The sequence below is a fragment of the Schistocerca serialis genome, chromosome 6 (assembly GCF_023864345.2).
Source record: "Schistocerca serialis cubense isolate TAMUIC-IGC-003099 chromosome 6, iqSchSeri2.2, whole genome shotgun sequence".
Classification (NCBI taxonomy): Eukaryota; Metazoa; Arthropoda; class Insecta; order Orthoptera; family Acrididae; genus Schistocerca; species Schistocerca serialis.
The window spans coordinates 634,383,001-634,403,556 of NC_064643.1; the positions used below are offsets into that span (position 1 = coordinate 634,383,001).

At 43.1% G+C, this 20,556-nt stretch overlaps 2 protein-coding genes across 2 annotated transcripts in view; one reads left to right on the forward strand and one right to left on the reverse strand.

Moving 5' to 3' along the window:
- LOC126484521 (protein Wnt-5b-like) overlaps positions 1–20,556 on the reverse strand; it is a 606,999-nt gene that overhangs the window by 386,376 nt on the left and 200,067 nt on the right. The window lies entirely within an intron of this gene.
- The window catches only part of LOC126484522 (probable salivary secreted peptide), a 35,602-nt gene that overhangs the window by 3,101 nt on the left and 11,945 nt on the right, over positions 1–20,556 (forward strand). The gene's annotated exons all lie outside the window — the stretch shown is intronic.

Genomic DNA, 20,556 nt, shown 5'->3' on the forward strand with positions numbered 1-20,556 from the left:
CAGTTTATAAAGGCGAATGTCTTTAGTAACAAAAGAGAAAAAACTGATTGAGGGAGGTGACATGCCGTATTCAGCAATGTCATAAAAAAGTCCCACCTTTCACAGTCAAATTTTGGACACGAAAACAGGATGTGGTTTACGTCATCTTCCCATTCACAAATACACTCACTACCGTTTCTACTTAGATTAAAAATTCCCTATATAAGAGCGAGCCATCTTGTGGAAGATGGTTTCCGTCAACACTGGGTGGAACGGCGTTGTCAGACTGTCGCTGAGAATGAAACGTGTCTGACAGACAGCAAACCAGATCTGCGTTTTTGACTCCGGCAGCCGCTGATACATCCGGAGGAAAACTTCCGCATTTCTCTGCCTGTCTGTCAGCCACGCAGAAATCAGGTGCCAGAGTGGTCGCCTGTGTGTGACAGTCTTCCCTCAACTGTCAACGAGGCATCGACACCCACGCTTCCTCCTCGTTTGTCCTGTCACGAGGGATCCCACAGACCCTGCAGACGCCCTGCTAATAGGAAAATTGAGAAGCTTCAAATACGAATTGTTGGAACATGCACACTGTTGTCCAGAACAGAGAGCGCCTTCGTTCCGCTTATTCCTACCAAAAAATATAAATTTCCGCAGATCATTCAAGTTTTCAAGAAGTATGAATACGCAAACATCAAATACGCAACACGTTACCATGCCAATTCTGTGTAGGAAAACTGTTGGCATTCAAAACAGCTTCCACTGGACTCGGAATGGGTAAATACGAGGGTTGGAGCTTTAATAGTGGCAACTATTTAGTTACAGCTCGTACAAAATAGATACGCGTCTCAAAGTATTATTGACCTTCAGAGTAGTCACCAGCATTGTGTATAACCCGTTGCCAGCGATGTAGAAGTCGTAGGATACTCTTAGCAATGCCAGTTGTGTTGACACTTCGAGCGGCGCAGTCTATTGGCCGAGGAATTTGTAGCAGTTCTGAAGCGAATACCGTGAAATGTTTCCTTCAGTTTAGAAATCGAGTTGAACTCACGAGGGCGTAAGTCAGGGGAGTGCAGTAGGTGGTATAGCAGTTAGCAGCCCCATCAGTCAAACAAATCAATCACAGCTTGCACTGTATGTGCTTCAGCTCTGCCCTGCAAAATGATGGTCAGGTCTTGGAGAAAGTGTCATCACTTCTGTCTCTAAAGTGGTCGTAGGTTGTGTTCCAAAAAAGGAACAGCACAGAGACAGAAGTGATGACACTTTCTGCACGAACTGACCATTTTACCGGACAATGTACAGTGAAAACTGTTACTGAATTTGTTTGACTGATGGGGCTGCTAAGTGCTATACCAGCTACTGCACTCCCCTGACTTAAACCCTCGTGAGTTCAACTCGATTTCTAAACTGAAGGAAACATTTCACGGCATTCATTTCAGAACTGCTACAAATTCGTCGGGCAATAGACCGCGCCGCTCGAACTGTCAACACACCTGGCACTGCTAAGAGTATTCTACCACTTCCACATCGCTGGCAACGGGTTATTCACAATGCTGGTGACTACTCTGAAGGTCAATAATACTTTGAAACACGTATCTATTTAGTACGACCTGTAAATAAATAGTTGCCACTATTAAAGTTCCGACCCACGTACAAGTCTCATATACTTCTCAGGAAAATCTTTTACCATTCTTGCCGGCCGGAGTGGCCGAGCGGTTCTAGGCGCTACAGTGTGGAACCGCGCGACTGCTACGGTCGCAGGATCGAATCCTGCCTCGGACATGGATGTGTGTGATGTCCTTAGGTTATTTAGGTTTAAGTAGTTCTAAGTTACAGGAGACTGATGACCTCAGATGTTACGTCCTATGTTGCTCAGAGCCATTTGGACCATTTTACCACGATTGTTACTTGCATCGTGTTGAGTACATTGCATGTGCGCCATTCGTATGAGATACAAAAGCGCAACCTGCAGCATTAGGCAGCATCTGCATTTATGTTCCAGCATGCATCTCTCGCAGTGTTTTCATATTTTTGTCCAACCTTGTCAAACGAGTTTGGCCACTGTTTATCTCAGCCAATCAGAGGAGAGGGCGTTCCTGCGTTCTGGAGCCGGGAGAATGACAACAATGGCTAAAGTTATAAAATTATAAAGAATGTAGCAACCAGTCGCGGAAACGTAATTTATTTTTCTTTCAAATCGATATCGACTGATATCAGTCATCATCGGTGCATTTTTCTAACCGATACATGCCATAAGTAGAAGTCAAATGGCTGAAGTATCAGGAGAGTAAGGGTGTGTCTGCAGTGGTTCTAAAAATTTCGTTAGCAATTTTCAATAATGCGTTTCATCAACAGTGTAGCACCGGGCAGTATAAAGCAAACACAAATATTAATTTACGATATGAACTGTTCTTCTGGGAGCTTATTCAGCTGAAGAGAAAACTACCTCTCTTTGTACACGTCGTAGCATCATGTGGCGTGATATGCTGATTTCGTTTAGAGACACTAGTTCAAAAGCAAGGGAAGCACAATGTAATATATTATTGAGCATAATTATTATTATTGAATACTGTGAGAACATTTGACTGTTGGTAAACCAACTTTATCGTGATTTATCATCGGAAGGTCATTGGCTCGTTATAGATACTGACTTAATGAGAGTGATTGGTATGAATGAAGAATAAAGGAAAAGACGACATAATTAATGTAGGTAAGGCAGTGCGTCTCGGCGCGTTACGTCGCGAGGAACAGCCGAAGGCGCTAACGCAGCGGCAAGGTTGCGCCGTTGTCTTCCGCCGGTGTCTCGGCCATTAGCCGGCGGTTGGTAACATCCTCGTTAAATGTGACTCACTTGTTTTTCCTGCAGTCATCTGCACTACATAAACTGTCGTTAGCTGATTAGGCAAATCTAATGAAGGCAGGTAGGGTTACAGAGTGCTACTCAGAAGAGCAAACGTTTGTAACGATTTTGTCGCGATGTTCTGCGTTCGTGAATGGGTGCTCAGATGAAAATGATCGTATAAACAGCCCACACGGTGTGTCGATCAATAGCAGCAGCGCCTGTAGGCTTTCGTGATCATTGTCACTGAACATAAAATCTTCTGGTTGTACCTTCTGCATCGACATCTCCGCGAGCCACATTGCTACGAGGGCTGTCCAGAAAGTGTTTTGGTCTACCGCGGCACTGGGAGGGTTACAGCCATCTTGATGCCATAACGTTCCTACACTCAGTACACATGCAGCGGCGGTAGCGTGAGGTCTCCATCTCCGTCAGTTTGCCTTGTATGACGTGTTAAAATGTGAGCTGCAATAGAAAATCTCGCGTTCTGTGATTAGATTTTTGTTGCCGTAAAACTTCAAACCAATTGTAATTTCTCAAACACTGACAAAACTTACGGCGGGCGATACAATACGAGAGTCGGGGAAAACTTAGCGAAAAAATTCTGTTTTTCACATCAACGTACGTACCACACACGGCCAATCGTATCCCGGTAGCTCCCACGGGATTTTTGATGGGAGGTGTTTGATCATCCACTATACAGCCCAGATTTGGCGCCTAGCAACTATCACCTTTTCACGACAAAGAAGACATGGCTGGGTGCACAACGCTTTGATACTGACGCTGAACTGTGTGCCGGTATAAACCAGTTGGTATTGAAATGGCAGGCACAAAATTTCTTCAGAAACGGTATAGAAAAACTTGTGCCACATTATGATAAGTGCCTCAAATTGAATGGTAATTATGTAGAAAGTAGCTTAGGAGTGAACCATTAAAATGTATATGGTGACTTTCCCACATTGTTAATTTTTTTATTTCAAAGATACTTTCCAGATAGCCGCCGTAAATCGTGGTTAAATGGTGGCGTCCGACTTGGAGAGCGCCCGTTCGATTCTCACACTTGCCGGCCGTATCAGCTTTTACAGTACTACAGTAGGGCGTATTTGAATCCACACGCGTCTGCACTTGATCCGTCCACTACTCATAACATCTCTGCCTGACGCTACCCGCCAGGTAGCTTTGGAGCTCCGCCACTTACTGCCTTCAGGTGGAACACGAGAACACACCGGAAGTAAACTGCTCGTTCACTACCACTGATTTCATCGAGTGTAATGAAACTTTTCACGTTTTGAGGGGACAGTTCAAAGTGGAAAAACAGTAACGCGAGAATTCATTTTTTTTTAATACGATATGTCATTAAGTGCATCTTCTACGTCTTAATTTCGTCTCTACGAAACATTTTATGAACTGCAAGTTTGTTTCCATCAGAAAGGTCTGCTCCACGACCGTATTAATGAGATCCAAGATAGGAGAAAGGGCGGCATCGGTCGCAAATTTTTAATCTGTGTACTGCAGATCGATTTCAACTATTATGTATTATGTACCTGTTGTTGTTGTTGTGGTCTTCAGTCCTGAGACTGGTTTGATGCAGCTCTCCATGCTACTCTATCCTGTGCAAGCTTTTTCATCTCCCAGTACCTACTGCAACCTACATCCTTCTGAATCTGCTTAGTGTATTCATCTCTTGGTCTCCCTCTACGATTTTTACCCTCCACGCTGCCCTCCAATACTAAATTGGTGATCCCTTGATGCCTCAGAAAATGTCCTACCAACCGATCCCTTCTTCTGGTCAAGTTGTGCCACAAACTTCTCTTCTCCCCAATCCTATTCAATACTTCCCTATTAGTTATGTGCTACCCATCTAATCTTCAGCATTCTTCTGTAGCACCACATTTCGAAAGCTTCTATTCTCTTCTTGTCCAAACTATTTATCGTTCATGTTTCACTTCCATACATGGCTACACTCCATACAAATACTTTCAGAAATGACACTTAAATCTACACTCGATGTTAACAAATTTCTCATCTTCAGAAATGCTTTCCTTGCCATTGCCAGTCTACATTTTATATCCTCTCTACTTCAACCATCATCAGATATTTTGCTCCCCAAATAGCAAAACTCCTTTACTACTTTAAGTGTCTCATTTCCTAATCTAATTCCCTCAGCATCACCCGACTTAATTAGACTACATTCCATTATCCTTGTTTTGCTTTTGTTGATGTTCATCTTATATCCTCCTTTCAAGACACTGTCCATTCCATTCAACTGCTCTTCCAAGTCCTTTGCTGTCTCTGACAGAATTACAATGTCATCGGCGAACCTCAAAGTTTTTATTTCTTCTCCATGAATTTTAATACCTACTCCGAATTTTTCTTTTGTTTCCTTTACTGCTTGCTCTCTATACAGATTGAACAACATCGGGGAGAGGCTACAACCCTGTCTTACTCCCTTACCAACCACTGCTTCCCTTTCATGCCCCTCGACTCTTATAACTGCCATCTGGTTTCTGTACAGATTGTAATCAGCCTTTCGCTCCCTGTATTTTACCCCTGCCACCTTTAGAATTTGAAAGAGAGTATTCCAGTCAACATTGTCAAAAGCTTTCTCTAAGTCTACAAATGCTAGAAACGTAGGTTTGCCTTTCCTTAATCTTTCTTCTAAGATAAGTCGTAAGGTCAGTATTGCCTCACGTGTTCCAGTGTTTCTACGGAATCCAAACTGATCTTCCCCGAGGTTGGCTTCTACTAGTTTTTCCATTCGCCTGTAAAGAATTCATGTTAGTATTTTGCAGCTATGACTTATTAAACTGATTGTTCGGTAATTTTCACATCTGTCAACACCTGCTTTCTTTGGGATTGGAATTATTATATTCTTCTTGAAGTCTGACGGTATTTCGCCTCTTTCATACATCTTGCTCACCAGATGGTAGAGTTTTGTCAGGACTGGCTCTCCCAAGGCCGTCAGTAGTTCCAATGGAATGTTGTCTACTCCGGGGGCCTTGTTTCGACCCAGGTCTTTCAGTGCTCTGTCAAACTCTTCACGCAGTATCATATCTCCCATTTCATCTTCATCTACATCCTCTTCCATTTCCAGAATATTGTCCTCAAGTACATCGCCCTTGTATAGACCCTCTATATACTCCTTCCACCTTTCTGCTTTCCCTTCTTTGCTTAGAACTGTGTTGCCATCTGAGCTCTTGATATTCATACAAGTCGTTCTCTTATCTCCAAAGGTCTCTTTAATTTTCCTGTAGGCAGTATCTATCTTACCCCTAGTGAGATAGGCCTCTACATCCTTACATTTGTCCTCTAGCCATCCCTGCTTAGCCATTTTGCACTTCCTGTCGATCTCATTTTTGAGACGTTTGTATTCCTTTTTGCCTGCTTCATTTACTGCATTTTTATATTTTCTCCTTTCATCAATTAAATTCAATATTTCTTCTGTTACTCAAGGATTTCTACTAGCCCTCGTCTTTTTACCTACTTGATCCTCTGCTGCCTTCGCTACTTCATCCCTCAAAGCTACCCATTCTTCTTCTACTGTATTTCTTTCCCCCATTCCTGTCAATTGTTCCCTTATGCTCTCCCTGAAACTCTGTACAACCTCTGGTTCTTTTAGTTTATCCAGGTCCCATCTCCTTAAATTCCCACCTTTTTGCAGTTTCTTCAGTTTTAATCTACAGGTCATAACCAATAGATTGTGGTCAGAGTCCACATCTGCCCCTGGAAATGTCTTACAATTTAAAACCTGGTTCCTAAATCTCTGTCTTACCATTATATAATCTATCTGATACCTTTTAGTATCTCCAGGGTTCTGCCATGTATACAACTAATCATACAGTAAAGCTGCATGCCCTCGGGAAAAATTACGGCTGTAGTTTCCCCTTGCTTTCAGCCGTTCGCAGTACCAGCACAGCAAGGCCGTTTTGGTTATTGTTACAAGGCCAGATCAGTCAATCATCCAGACTGTTGCCCTTGCAACTACTGAAAAGGCTGCTGCCCCTCTTCAGGAGCCACACGTTTGTCTGGCCTCTCAACAGATACCCCTCCATTGTGGTTGCACCTACGGTACGGCTATCTGTATCGCTGAGGCACGCGAGCCTCCCCACCAACGGCAAGGTCCATGGTTCATGCTGTGTTCAGCAGAATTATATCAAAGTCACCTTATGACTCATCGTAAATAAAATCGCACACGGTACTAGAATGAATTACAGGTAACCTATTGGTATTGTATGAACTGCATATCGACCGATACAGACCGTTATTTTCGTATTCTGTGTGCTGTGTCATGTAGGGCGGAAAGCCCGGAGGAGGTTTTTATTTTTTATTTATTTAAAATTTTTTTTGCAGTCGTTTGATTGAAAAGCCGACTTTCCGGCAGCTTGAATGGTTGGCATTCTCAAAGAATTAAAGAATTATTATTTTATTACTATCCGCTGCTTGTGATGGAGTATGTTTATCATTTAAACACGAAATCAAACATTCGTCATCCGAAGAACCGAAACGTGGCGCCTCCAGGCAACATATCAAGCAATTTGCCAGTTTCGATTTCTACTAATGATCATCAGGCACAAGAAGGCTTTTTTTCAGTTGCAGTCTCTGTATGTTCCAATTCGCTCTCGTGTATGTATTCACATTGATGCTGTAATGGCAAAAACTTCATTTTCTCGTTGATTACTAATAAAAATCGAAACGCATAGCTATAATAAGTACTCCAAAGGATCTGACGGTGTGCGACATGGCGTTCGATACATAAGCTGTGGAGGATCAACTGATGAAAAGATTACGTAACGCACTACGAGTGATTAACACTGCAAGATCACAGGTTAATGTAGGCGCGAGATACGTCATTGCAAATGTGCAATGATGGTACAGCAATAACTGTTATAAACGCCAGACAGTTGGATTCAAGCATGCAAACGCGCATCCATTGCGTTGTACAGGTGCCGGATGTCAGTTTGTGGACTGGACTTCCATGCATGTTGCACTTGGTCGGTCAATACAGGGATGGTCAACTCTGTTTGACGTCCGGTATGTCCCATACGTGCTCGACTGGAAACAGATCTAATGTTCGAGCAGGCCGAGGCGACATGTCGACATTCTGCAGAGCATGTTGAGTTACAACAGCGGTATGTGGACGAGCGTTGTCCTGTTGGAAAACACACCCTGGGATGCTGTTCATGAATGGCAGCACAAGAGTGACGTGAAGTTTTGCACTGGGGGTGCGTGGGATAATCACGAGGGTGCTTTCGCTGTCATGCACTCAGACCATAGCTCCAGGCGCAGGTCCGGCGTGTCCAGCACGCACAAAAAATGGTTCAAATGGCTCTGAGCACTATGAGACTTAACATCTGAGGTCATCAGTCCCCTATAACTTAGAATTACTTAAACCTAACTAACCTAAGGACATCACACACACCCATGCCCGAGGCAAGATTCGAACCTGCGACCGTAGCGGTCGCTCGGTTCCAGACTGAAGCGACTAGAATCGCTCGGCCACACCGGCCGGCCCAGCACGCACACAGGTTGGTTGCAGGCCCCCAACTGGCATCATTTTAACCAAAACACGGCCATCGCTGGCACAGAGGCGGAAACAGTTATTACCAGAAAACACAACAGACCCCCACGCTGCCCTCCAATGAGCTCTCACTTGACACCACTGAAGTCGCAAATGGCGTTGCTTTGAGGTCGGAGGAATGCAGGCTAGAAGGGAACTGTCTCGAAACTGTCTTTGAAGTAACCGTTTTGTAACGGTTCGTCGTGTCACTGCGGTGCCAGCTGTTGCAGATGCACTACGAAGCACCATAGGCATACGCCGAACACGATGGTCTCCCCTCTCGGTAGAGCCACGTGGCCATCCGAAGCCTTGTCTTGATGCGGCCACACCTTCCCGTGACCACAGTTGCCAGCAGTGATGCACAGCGGTTACATTCCTGCCCGGCATTTCTGCAGTATCGCAGAAGGACATGCAGCTTCTCGTAGCCACGACCTCGCTCAAACTCAGTGAGGTGTCATTCGGGGCCTCAAAGGTATTCTTGAATAACGTCAACGGACCACTCCCAAAGGTAACTAACACCCACGACCGTTACAGCGTGTGGGTAAAGCATAGAGTAAATATCTCTGGAGTGAGCATTCACATGCGCGGGACAGATTTTGTGTTGTCACCATACATTGCCGGCCCGGTCACGTGATCTCGGGACGTCGTGTGTTTATCTGTATAGCGCCCTGTATATTTAGAATGGCACTACATCCCTAGTACAGACGGATTCTTTTCGTACGTGTCGTGGATTATTTATAAATGTTGCGCAGACGTTTTAACGGTATCCATTTGATACCGGGAATAAACCAGCTACGTAACTTTTAAGGGCAAGTGATATTACATCCTGCTTCTTTGCGATAGGTCTCACACTTCAGATGCACTCGATTTTTGGTAGTTTTCGGTGTGATAGGGCACTTTATAGTATTACAGAGCCTGGCGTACATTTTTTCAGTGATAGTCTTGCAAAACGACTTGACAGTACGGTAGTACTTTTGCAAGTGTCCGAAAAGCACCGAATTTGCCACACATTAGCGATTATATCCCTGCTAATTCGTCCTTTTTTCTGCTATTTCTGCGTATCTATTTTCTCGTTTTTCCGACCTAAAGCACAGTTTATCTTACTGGTGACACTTTGAAGTATTTGTTTAACGCATTGTACGTACTTGCTCCCAGTTTATTAAATAAAGAGTAGACTGAGTAATCTATAAACATAATCGACAAGTCACTGATAAATGCATGGAGGACAGTATTTGCTGAAACAACTAAGCATTCCCTTTCCTGTTCCACTAGCAAATTAACAAGAGGAAGCGATTGTTTGTAAGCTTTTGTACGAACGTAATATCTATTATATTGTCATAAAATCGTAGAAAAGTAGCTCTACAGAAACAAGCCTTAATTATAATGCGTCTCGAAATTTTTAAACATATACAGTGTCTCTTACTAATATGATAACTATAATTAGAGCTACATGGTATGTACCCATGAAAAGTTACTATCCCTCCATTCACATATTTTACTTTGCATCCGTAGCAACAACAGTAATTCACCATCGCTATTACACTATCAACAAACGGTGAAACACAACAAAAACTCTTGATATTATAAACCCCAAACGCTGCAGAAACCACACACGCACCGCGAAGTCCCGAAAACACGTGACAGTCCTGGTTTAATGTTGACAACATGCGCAGAACACAATGCTCACTCCAGAGATACACTCAGTCGCAAAAGTATTCGGACAGCACATAACGGCGCATAATTTTGCAGTTTGCCGCATGAACAAATACAGAAATTGCACTTTGTAATGTATTTGGGACTCTGGGTACGATGTCGCAATGTGAAACACGCGCCAAATACGAATAATTGTTGTTGGACATGTGTCTGTTACGTAATATTTCCTAAAAACGGCATGGGAAGGTGCAACAAAAGTATTCGGACAAAGGCGGACACCATGAGAGAATAGTTCATTCCGAGACGCACAGAGGGTGAAGCGACTGCAGTGTGTCCGACATTTCCGCGAGACGATAGCGATGATTAGTAAACACGTATCGCGAGCCTGTGCAGGTCGACGATGGGACGCAGAGGGAAGTGTTCTACGTTCGAGCAAAGGCAACTTGTCGTTTATCATCACGCTAAGGGGAAAACCTGCAGGGAAATTGCCGCAATAGTGAACTTGAAGGAAAGTACAGTTCACGACATTATTAAACGGTTCGAGAAAGAAGACCGATTGGAATTCCGTTGCAGTACAGGACGGCCACGGACATTTTCACAGAGAGATGAACGTGTGATTGTGCGAAAGGTACAACAGAATCCGAAAACATCTGCCACACGAATTGCAAGTGAGGTGAAGGGAGACCTTCGTGTAAAAGTTCATCCCGAAACCGTGCGGAGAGTACTACGACGATCGCAGTACCATGGTCGAGTGGCACGGCGAAAGCCATTCATAAACCAGTGAACCAGAAGAAACGTATGCAGTTTGCGAGGGAATACGCCGAATACGATCAGGCTTGGTGGAATCGGGTGATATTTTGCGACGAATGTAAATTTACATTACGGCAAAGCGACGGAAAGGCAAACGTGTGGCGAAAGACCAATGAAGAGCTGAATCGCGGGAACCTCAAACCAACAGTAAAGTTTGGAAGTGGGAGCATCATGGTGTGGGGATGCATGTCCGGCAATGGTGTGGGTGATTTAGTGTTCATTGATGATACGATGAACAAGGAAGCGTATCTGAATATACTGCGAGGACATTTGAAGCAGAGTGCACGACATCTGGGTATTGTGAACAACTTTCATTTTTATCAGGATAATGATCCCAAGCATACCGTGCATATTGTGCAAATACGGTTGCTCTTCAATTGCCCGAAAGTATTGCACCCCCCTTCCCAATCACCAGACCTTAACCCAATCGAACATTTGTGGGATAAATTGAAACGGACCCTCCCGCGCACACAACATCTATACGAAGGAGACCTTGAAAGAGAAACTGCGCCAAGAATGGGAAAATGTAGGCCCAGATTTCACGAAAAAACTCGTGGAAAATATGCCTAGTAGATTGGAGGAGGTATTGAAAATGAAAGGTGGACCCACCAGGTATTGACATTTTCGGTGTACAACTTATGAGCATTTATTGGACAGTGTCCGAATACTTTTGTAGCAGCAGGGTGTGCAAGATGTTTCATTTTTGTTGTTAACTTTTCTGTTATTTATATTTTGGAAACGAAATAATACAATAATTCTTTTGTAATTAATGTTGTTACGCATATATATTGCTAATAAATATGTTTGGGTTTCATAGTCAGTGTTTCTCGAGTACTCATTGTGAAACTTCCCACTGTCCTAATACTTTTGCGACTGAGTGTATTTACTCTATGGGGTAAAGCAGACCTGATATGCATCGTCATAGGGGCGCTACTAGCGGGAAAGTTATGCGTCCCCTGCCAACTTCCGTTCATGTCGCACAACACCCTCTTGGTGTTAACGAAGTTTTTTTCTGTCAGTGTCTACAGGTTACACTAACATTGCTAACTTATTTCATAAAAGCAACGGACCACCTTGAAATCCAAAAGGAATGCAACCAGTAACTATAAACAGGAAAGAAGGCGAGAGAATGAAAACCGAATGAAGGAGAACGGTGACACGCTAGCCAGACGTGCGGTAGGAGTTGATCCGAGAGGCGGCCCAGAACTTGACCTCTCCGAGTCGGCCTTTTTCGGACGGGGAACCTCGGCGGCCTCTGGTCACAACACAGTGCAGTGACCCCGAGGCGACATCGTCAAGGAACCGGTTGCAGGCGCCGGGTTTTCGCCGACTGCAGCTGACTTTCGTTGCGTCATAGATCCTCTCGTTATGAATGGCTCTGCCGTTACACGTACCATTCATATCCGATTAGCGTTAGCGTCATCACGGGAGCGGGACAACGGATTAGTTCTCCTCTACAAACCATACTTCACTTTGTAGACTAATACGGATAAAAATGATAAAATAGCGATCCTGGCGGATCAGATAGAATCTCCACATCGTATTTATTTTAATCGCTAGAGATGTATGTGACCGATATCTGTTGCTCCACGAACAGTTTCGTCTGTAGAGGCTGAGCATCGAAAATAACGGACTGAGGACAGTAAGCATGTGAAATCTGTTTGTTCGATTCCTTGGTTGCTGACAACGATATAATCTCGATTAACAATGCATTAGACGGATTTCGCGTTTGCTTCATTGTGAGAAATTTCCAGTGGCGCCAGATATGTTTACATTTAATCCTAATAATTTTATTTAGAACGGTAAAAACACGCTCTCTCCCAGATTACAAATGGCTCACCAATTCATTTAGCTTGTTTTGTACTTGTGCATACTTCAGATTTTGTTTCTTCTTCATACTGTTTTCGGTAGTTTATTTTTTGATGCAATATAAACTATTATTTGTTTCACTGTGCAAGCTATTGTTAAAACTTTTTATCACCGTTCTAATCAGGCAACTCCGCATTAGCGACTATGGCTTATAAATGATTTTGCCCTTCCCTGGTCTACCTTGTAGAATCTGTGGTTTCTGGCAGAACAAAGTATTCATTTATTTTTTCGGAAGTTATGTGATGACCTCGACGCTCAACAGCGAACGGACGTGTTATCGAAATCCAAAGTTTCTTATTATTTTATTAACGGAAATATATGTAGTCTGTCACTTGGTCTTTAGCAAGGACCAGTGGGTAAAGGTGTGAAACTATGGCGTTTCTGGCCTGAGGTTATCTTACGTTGACACTTCCAGTTCGCCTGTAACAAAGCCTAGGTCCAGCTTTTGTCGACAGATGGCTCTAAACAGTCTACTTGCTTGTTAACAAACCAGTGTACGGCCTGCCAACATCAGGATTCGATTCCATACACAAATTTCTGTGGCCGTATCACTGACGTGTTTTAATAGCTGTATTTTGCACGTCGGTACAAACTTGTTTCGCATTATCCCGTCAGGTAACTTTTCTAATCGGTAACGTTCTCATACTGTGAGATACAGCGAAATGGAAAAGAGTAAATGTAGAAACTTTCTGAGGCAATTTCAAGATTATCTGAACAAGGAAAACGATTTGCCCATCGTCTTTTTTAAATTTTCTGGTAAATTTTTTTCTAATTATTTCATCGTTGCAACCAGCGAAATATTTACGAAAGCTACACCTATTGTATTCAAATTATTCGTGACCGCACAGTTGAATGTTCCTGTCAGTAATATCACCGGTTCAAGAAAACTCCAGTCGAGGATATAGTTTCTTTGTGTATCTTCTATTTTCATATCCAGATTTTCAATGGACATATATTATTTTATTGTTTTCAGTCTTGCGTAAAGAATCAACCGTGCAGAATATTACTGTAGCCATACTCTTTAACGAAATAAATGAAATCAACTGTAAATTGCTTCAGTTGTACCCAAAATGCAGCTTTAAATCAGTATTATAAAATTATATTTGATTTCGATAGTAAACGAACGAAGTAACGCGATTTTCTAATTTCGAAATAAGTTTCCTATGTTTCGTTGGGTACAAGGAGTAAAGATCCGTTATGTTCTATTGGAATCAAGTTATCCAGCAGAACCCAAGCATACTTTTACCACTGACAAGGTGAAGTAAATGGACGTACTAGCAAAAATTTCCAGACCTTTTAAATCGCAAAAACAGTCAGATACTACTGTTAAAGCCTCCAATATTTCAGAAACAACATTTTATCACACATGTCCAAGTTGTCCTACCTAATTTTTGCGTCACTTGCACAATTTCACGTCTATTTTAAATCCAATATTTTTACACACTTTCTGTGACTACACTACTTGGCTTTATGACGAGAACTGAAGAAATTGCTCACTACAACTGATATACGTATTTCACACATTGCCTTCGTATTATGCTATGAGACGGCGCCGAGTTTAACACTCATCCAAAACAATACAAAACACAACGCCGTACTCGCACTTGTGACAATATCTAATCTGGAATGTACGACAAATTTATTCAGTTTAGTGTCTGAAGACGTACTAAACGGTTCTCATACTCATGAATGACGTAAGACTTTTTTACCGGAATCCTCAGATCACTCGTCGTTTGTGCTTTATCTGTGCACTTGACGTCTAACATTTGCTCGGTGGTACGCGTTAATAAAATTACAATGAACTATAACAGTTGCGAGCTACCTGCAATCGAATGGTGCGGTAGGTTAAGTATGATCAATGCGACTATTGCTACAGCTACATTTCTATCTCACAATCCACTGCAGTTTGTGTCATTGTAGATCGTACGCTTCAGCATTTTCTCTCTCTCCTCCATCCATATCCCCCCCCTCTCTTCCTCCCTCTCTTCCTCCCTCCCTCCCTCCCTCCCTCTCTGTATGATAACTATCAATGTGCTCATTACATGATATATAGATAGTACAGATAACGTGTTTTCAGAGTTGGTATAAGATACATATTTAACAACGCCTTGGCGAACAAACCCATCCTTTGTACCTTGTTTTTCCAGTAGTGTGTCATGGTTGTCAGAAGTTCTTAGAAAGGAAAAAAAGTAAGGTCGAGGAATCTCTCTCACCCCTTTAATTCACGTATCTAGTGAGGTAAGAACACATCAAAAGCGAAACTTGCGACACCTTCTTTTTTTCTTCTTTTTCTTGCGCCTTTGTCCCGCATCGGCTCAGGGTCGGCATGTTTATTGATGGATTTTGCACAGTCGGTTTAAGGGGTGGCCGAATGCCTTCCTATCGCCACCTCGTTACCCCCAGGGACGGAATACGTGTTCCCCAACTGCCTGCACCGAGTGAGGTGGCGCACTGGTTAGCACAGTAGACTCGTATTCGGGAGGACGACGGTTCAAACCCGCGTCCGCCATTCAGATTTAGGTTTTCCGTGATTTTCCTAAATCGCTCCAGGCAAATTTTGGGTAGGTTCCTTTGAAAGGGCACGGCAGTTTCCTTCGCCATCCTTGACACAATCCGAGCTTTTTCTCAGTCTGTAATGACCTCGACGTCGACGGAACGTTAAACCATATCTTCCTTCCTTCCTTTCAACTGTCTGCGTGTAGTGTCATTCATGTGAAAGTGAGGCAAGGTTATTTAAATGTTTGCAAATCGTGTAACTCAGTTGGTACTTGGATACTAGCTCGGTATTTACGGTTAGGGTATGGGAAACCGCCTATAAACCACATCCAGGCTAGCCGGCACACCGGCCTTTCTCGTTAATCCGCCAAGTGAATTCGATGTCGGTCCGCTGCACCTCTCCGTCCAGGAAGCTGCCCTTTAACACGCACGGCTTTCCGGACAGGTGAAACTTGTGACACCAACAACTTGAAAAAACTAGGGCAGGTCAAATGCGCTACTAAGGTCAGTAGGCAAAGCAGATCTTACCGCCTTAAAGTCTGAGTTCTGAAAAACGCTTCCCTTCTCCGACTGCTGGACTAGAACGTAAAGGCTCTAAACACTACTAATAATGTCGCGGGCGGAGAGGTGCTGAAGTTAGCCTCCATTAGCACATTAGGCGGCCTTAAAGTTCGAGGACCATCGAGAGACTACATTCAGTCGATGTAGCTGAGGCCATCTACCGTCGCAGTTGGGACTCTGATCTCTGGTCGCGGCCTCAACAGGAAGGCGATAAATGCTGTACGTCATTCTGAATCCTTAGATGGAGATAGTGACGAACGCTGACGTCATAAGTATCGTGAGTACTCTCAGTGTTCGCTCTTAGTACATAAACAGCACAAACTTGTTAAAATTTTCATGGACACTTGTTGACAGATTGCGTGTTGGCTTCTGACCTGCGTTCTTCAGCAGACTTTTGTTTGGTGATTTTTCTGAGGTTTCACCGGCACGAGTGTCTGGCACCGTCAGAGGTTCAAGGCTATTGCTGGTTGTGGACTGGACCTCACGGGGAGTGAAGCTTTGACAATGCCAGCCACTCGTGCTGGCGAAACGTCAGAAAAATAATGAAACGAAAATCGGGCGAAGAACTTGGGATAGAAACAAACATGCAGTTTGTCAAATAAACAGAACTCTGCAGTCTGCAAGAACAGCCAACTGAGGTCCAGTAACGAAGTATGATTGCCCCATATTTATTCTTTCTGTGTAATTTTATCCATGCTGGATGTCGTTGAATTCCGTGATTCTTATTCAGTTACTGATTGTTCAAGGAGAGCGCAACCAGCGCTCTTTTATATTCTTTCTTCGTTTTTATTTTTTGTGTAACTTGTTTTCGGCAACACGGATCAACCTCAGGTCACTGTTGATGCGGTATCTGCGGCCGATATTAACACGTAGCATAGAAAAATAATACATGCCGGCTTATTGGGAGTAGATGTTACTTATTCCTAAATAACACATAGAAATAAATGTTCATTACTGAAAGTTAAACTTAATTTGGAAATTAAATCCTGTTTACAAGTAAGTTACATGTAAAGCAGCTGTCATCTTACACTGTCTGCAGTGTACTCATGCCCTTTGAATAAGAGTTAGGGGGCAGCCGCTGTGACTGAGCGGTTCTAGGCGCTTCAGTCCGGAACCGCACTGCTGCTGCGGTCCCAAGTTCGAATCCTGCCTCGGTCATGGCTGCGTGTGATGTCCTTAGGTTAGTTAGGTTTAAGCAGTTCTAAGTTCTAGGGGACTGATGATCTCAGATGTTAACTGCCATAGTGCTTAGAGCCAATTTTTTTAGAGTTAATTATTAATCTATTCTATCAAATATTGATCCTATAAGAAACTTCAAAAGAAATGTCTAAACAATTTTCGAGTGAATGTTACTGAAGTAACCATAATACTGCAGTATTTAATAAAATTATTAAGTTTAATAAACAAAATTCGCAGCTTGTAATTTTCACGTGACTAGTTCCTAGAATAAGTGTAGCTTTAGAAAATTTCAAGAAGTCTGGAGAGAGTGAGTGTGAGTGTGTTTATCGGTTGGTCTTTGACGGCAGAGAATAGAGTTCCGTTTCAGAGAGCTGTGTATTCATTTATTGTTGTTGTAGCTATATTTGGTAGTTTTCCTGAATAGTTAACTTTTTGGGCAGCTGCGCTTGAAAATTGCCAAGTCGGTGTTGATGTCTGTTGGGCTGCTTTGGTATCCATTGGAGGAAAACTGCAAAATCCAAAAAGATATAGTCGAAAGAAAAGAAATAATCAACCAAGACACATCTCTCTGCAACAGAACTCTATTCTCTATCCTCAAGGAGCTATCGGGTAAGACCAACTTTTGTAAACGCGTGCGCGGACATTCTCACCCACTTACACACACACACACACACACACACACACACACACACACACACACACACACACACACACAAAACTAACTAAATAAGTAAATTAAAAAAAAAAAACGGAAGCCACAAACCTTCGCCTACTTACCACACACACACACACACACACACAGATTCAAAACTCTCGCCCAGAACACTTTCAAATGTTCAGCTGCCCGCTATGTTTTTCGTAGTGTAAACAGTAACAGTGAAAGTTTAAGTAGTGCGGTTTTTCATTGTGAAGGTATTGAGGACACCAGAAAAAGTGAAACGTATTGCGCGCATACGCACACGCACACACACACACACACACACACACACATACACACACAATTTCCCACACAGTATCAATTAATGTTATGCCTCACTAGAATATTCCCAGTCGTAAAATTCCAAGGTAAATAAGCTTTCTACATTATGTTCTATATGGCTGCAGATGACAAACTGTGAAAGAAAAGCAACTGCAAACCCACAGTGTGTGGTAAAAATTCTATACACAAAACTTGTCTATTTCTCAAATTTGAAAATACTTTCTTGCAAATTCGAATTCCTGTGTGTACAAGTAGTAAAGAGCATTTTTCCACTCATGATGCTGAAACTACAGCGAGACATGCCTGGATAATAGAAGAAAAGATAAAACATTGTTTTACTCAAGGCGGACTCCTTCTAAAAACAAATTTATTTGTAAGCAAACATGGACAGATGAGCTAAAAACTTCAAGATGATTACTGTAGTCTTGTTTTTTATTTAGGCTTTTGAATGCATAGAAAGAGCTTAGTGCTGTAGCAACTTTATTTCATATTTCCGGCCATAGGTTCCGTATTGCAAAATGTTTTCAGTCTCATCCTCCAAACTCTGCGTCCGCAGCTTCTGGTCGAGTGGCTAACATTGCGGCCTCTGGATCACGGTGTTCCAGGTTTGCTTCCCGGCCTGGTTGGGGATTTTCTCTGCCCGGGGACTGGTTGTTTGAGGTGTCCTCATCAGTTCATCCTCATTCGTGAACGTGGCGAGATTGGACTGTGTAAAGATTGGGAGTTTGTAAGGGCGTTGATAACCACGCAGTTGAGCCCCCACAAACCAAAGATCATCATTATTTTTCCAAAGCTGTTTCACAGAGGAAGACTGCACTGTAGTTCCTTCTCTAGATTGTCGCACAGATGACAAAATGGTAGATATCGAAATAGATGACAGAGGGATATAAAAACAATTAAAATCGCTCAAAAGAGGAAAGGCCGCTGGACCTGATGGCATACCAGTTCGATTTTACACAGAGTACGCGAAGGAACTTGCCCCCCTTCTTGCAGTGGTGTACCGAAGGTCTCTGGAAGAGCGTATCGTTCCAGAGGATTGGTAAAGGGCACAGGTCATCTCCATTTTCAAGAAGGGACGTAGAACAGATGTGCAGAATTATAGGCCTATATCTCTAACGTCGATCAGTTGTAGAATTTTGGAAGACGTATTATGTTCGAGTATAATGACTTCTCTGGGGACTAGAAATCTACTCTGTAGGAATCAGCATGGGTTTCGAAAAAGACGATCGGTTGAAACCCAGCTCGCGCTATTCGTCCACGAGACTCAGAGGGCCATAGACACGGGTTCCCAGGTAGATGCCGTGTTTCTTGACTTCAGCAAGGCGTTCGATACAGTTCCCCACATCGTTTAATGAACAAAATAACAATGACCTTGTGGATAACATCGGAACTTCACTGAGGCTCTTTGCGGATGATGCTGTGGTATATCGAGAGGTTGTAACAATGTAAAATTGTACTGGAATACAGGAGGATCTGAAACGAATTGACGCAGGGTGCAGGGAATGGCAATTGAATCTCAATGTAGACAAGTGTAATGTGCTGCGAATACATAGAAAGAAAGATCCTTTATCATTTAGCTACAATATAGCAGGTCAGCAACTGGAAGTAGTTAATTCCGTGAATTATCTGGGAGTAGGCATTAGGAGTGATTTAAAATGGAATGATCATACAAAGTTGATCGTCGGTAAAGCAGATGCCAGACTGAAATTCATTGGAACAATCCTAAGGAAATGCAATCCGAAAGCAAAGGAAGTAGGTTACAGTGCACTTGTTCGCCCACTGATTGATTATTGCTCACCAGTGTGGGATCCGTACCAGATAGGGTTCATAGGAAAGATAGAGAAGATCCAACGGAGAGCAACGCGCTTCGTTACAGGATCATTTAGTCGTCGCGAAAGAGTTACGGAGATGATAGATAAACTCCAGTGGAAGACTGTGCAAGAGAGACGCTCAATAGCTCGGTACGAGCTTTTGTTGAAGTTTCGAAAACATGACTTCACCGAGGAGTCAAGCAGTACACAGGGTGTTACAAAAGGGTACGGTCAAACTTTCAGGAAACATCCCTCACACACAAAGAAAGAAAATATGTTATGTGGACATGTGTCCGGAAACGCTTACTTTCCATGTTAGAGCTCATTTCATTACTTCTCTTCAAATCACATTAATCATGGAATGGAAACACACAGCAACAGAACGTACCAGCGTGACTTCAAACAATTTGTTACAGGAAATGTTCAAAATGTCCTCCGTTAGCGAAGATACATGCATCCACCCTCCGTCGCATGGAATCCCTGATGCGCTGCTGCAGCCCTGGAGAATGGCGTATTGTATCACAGCCGTCCACAATACGAACACGAAGAGTGTCTACATTTGGTACCGGGGTTGCGTAGACATGAGCATTCAAATGCCCCCATAAATGAAAGTCAAGAGGGTTGAGGTCAGGAGAGCGTGGAGGCCATGGAATTGGTCCGTCTCTACCAATCCATCGGTCACCGAATCTGTTGTTGAGAAGCGTACGAACACTTCGACTGAAATGTGCAGGAGCTCCATCGTGCATGAACCACATGTTGTGTCGTACTTGTAAAGGCACATGTTCTAGCAGCACAGGTAGAGTATCCCGTATGAAATCATGATAAC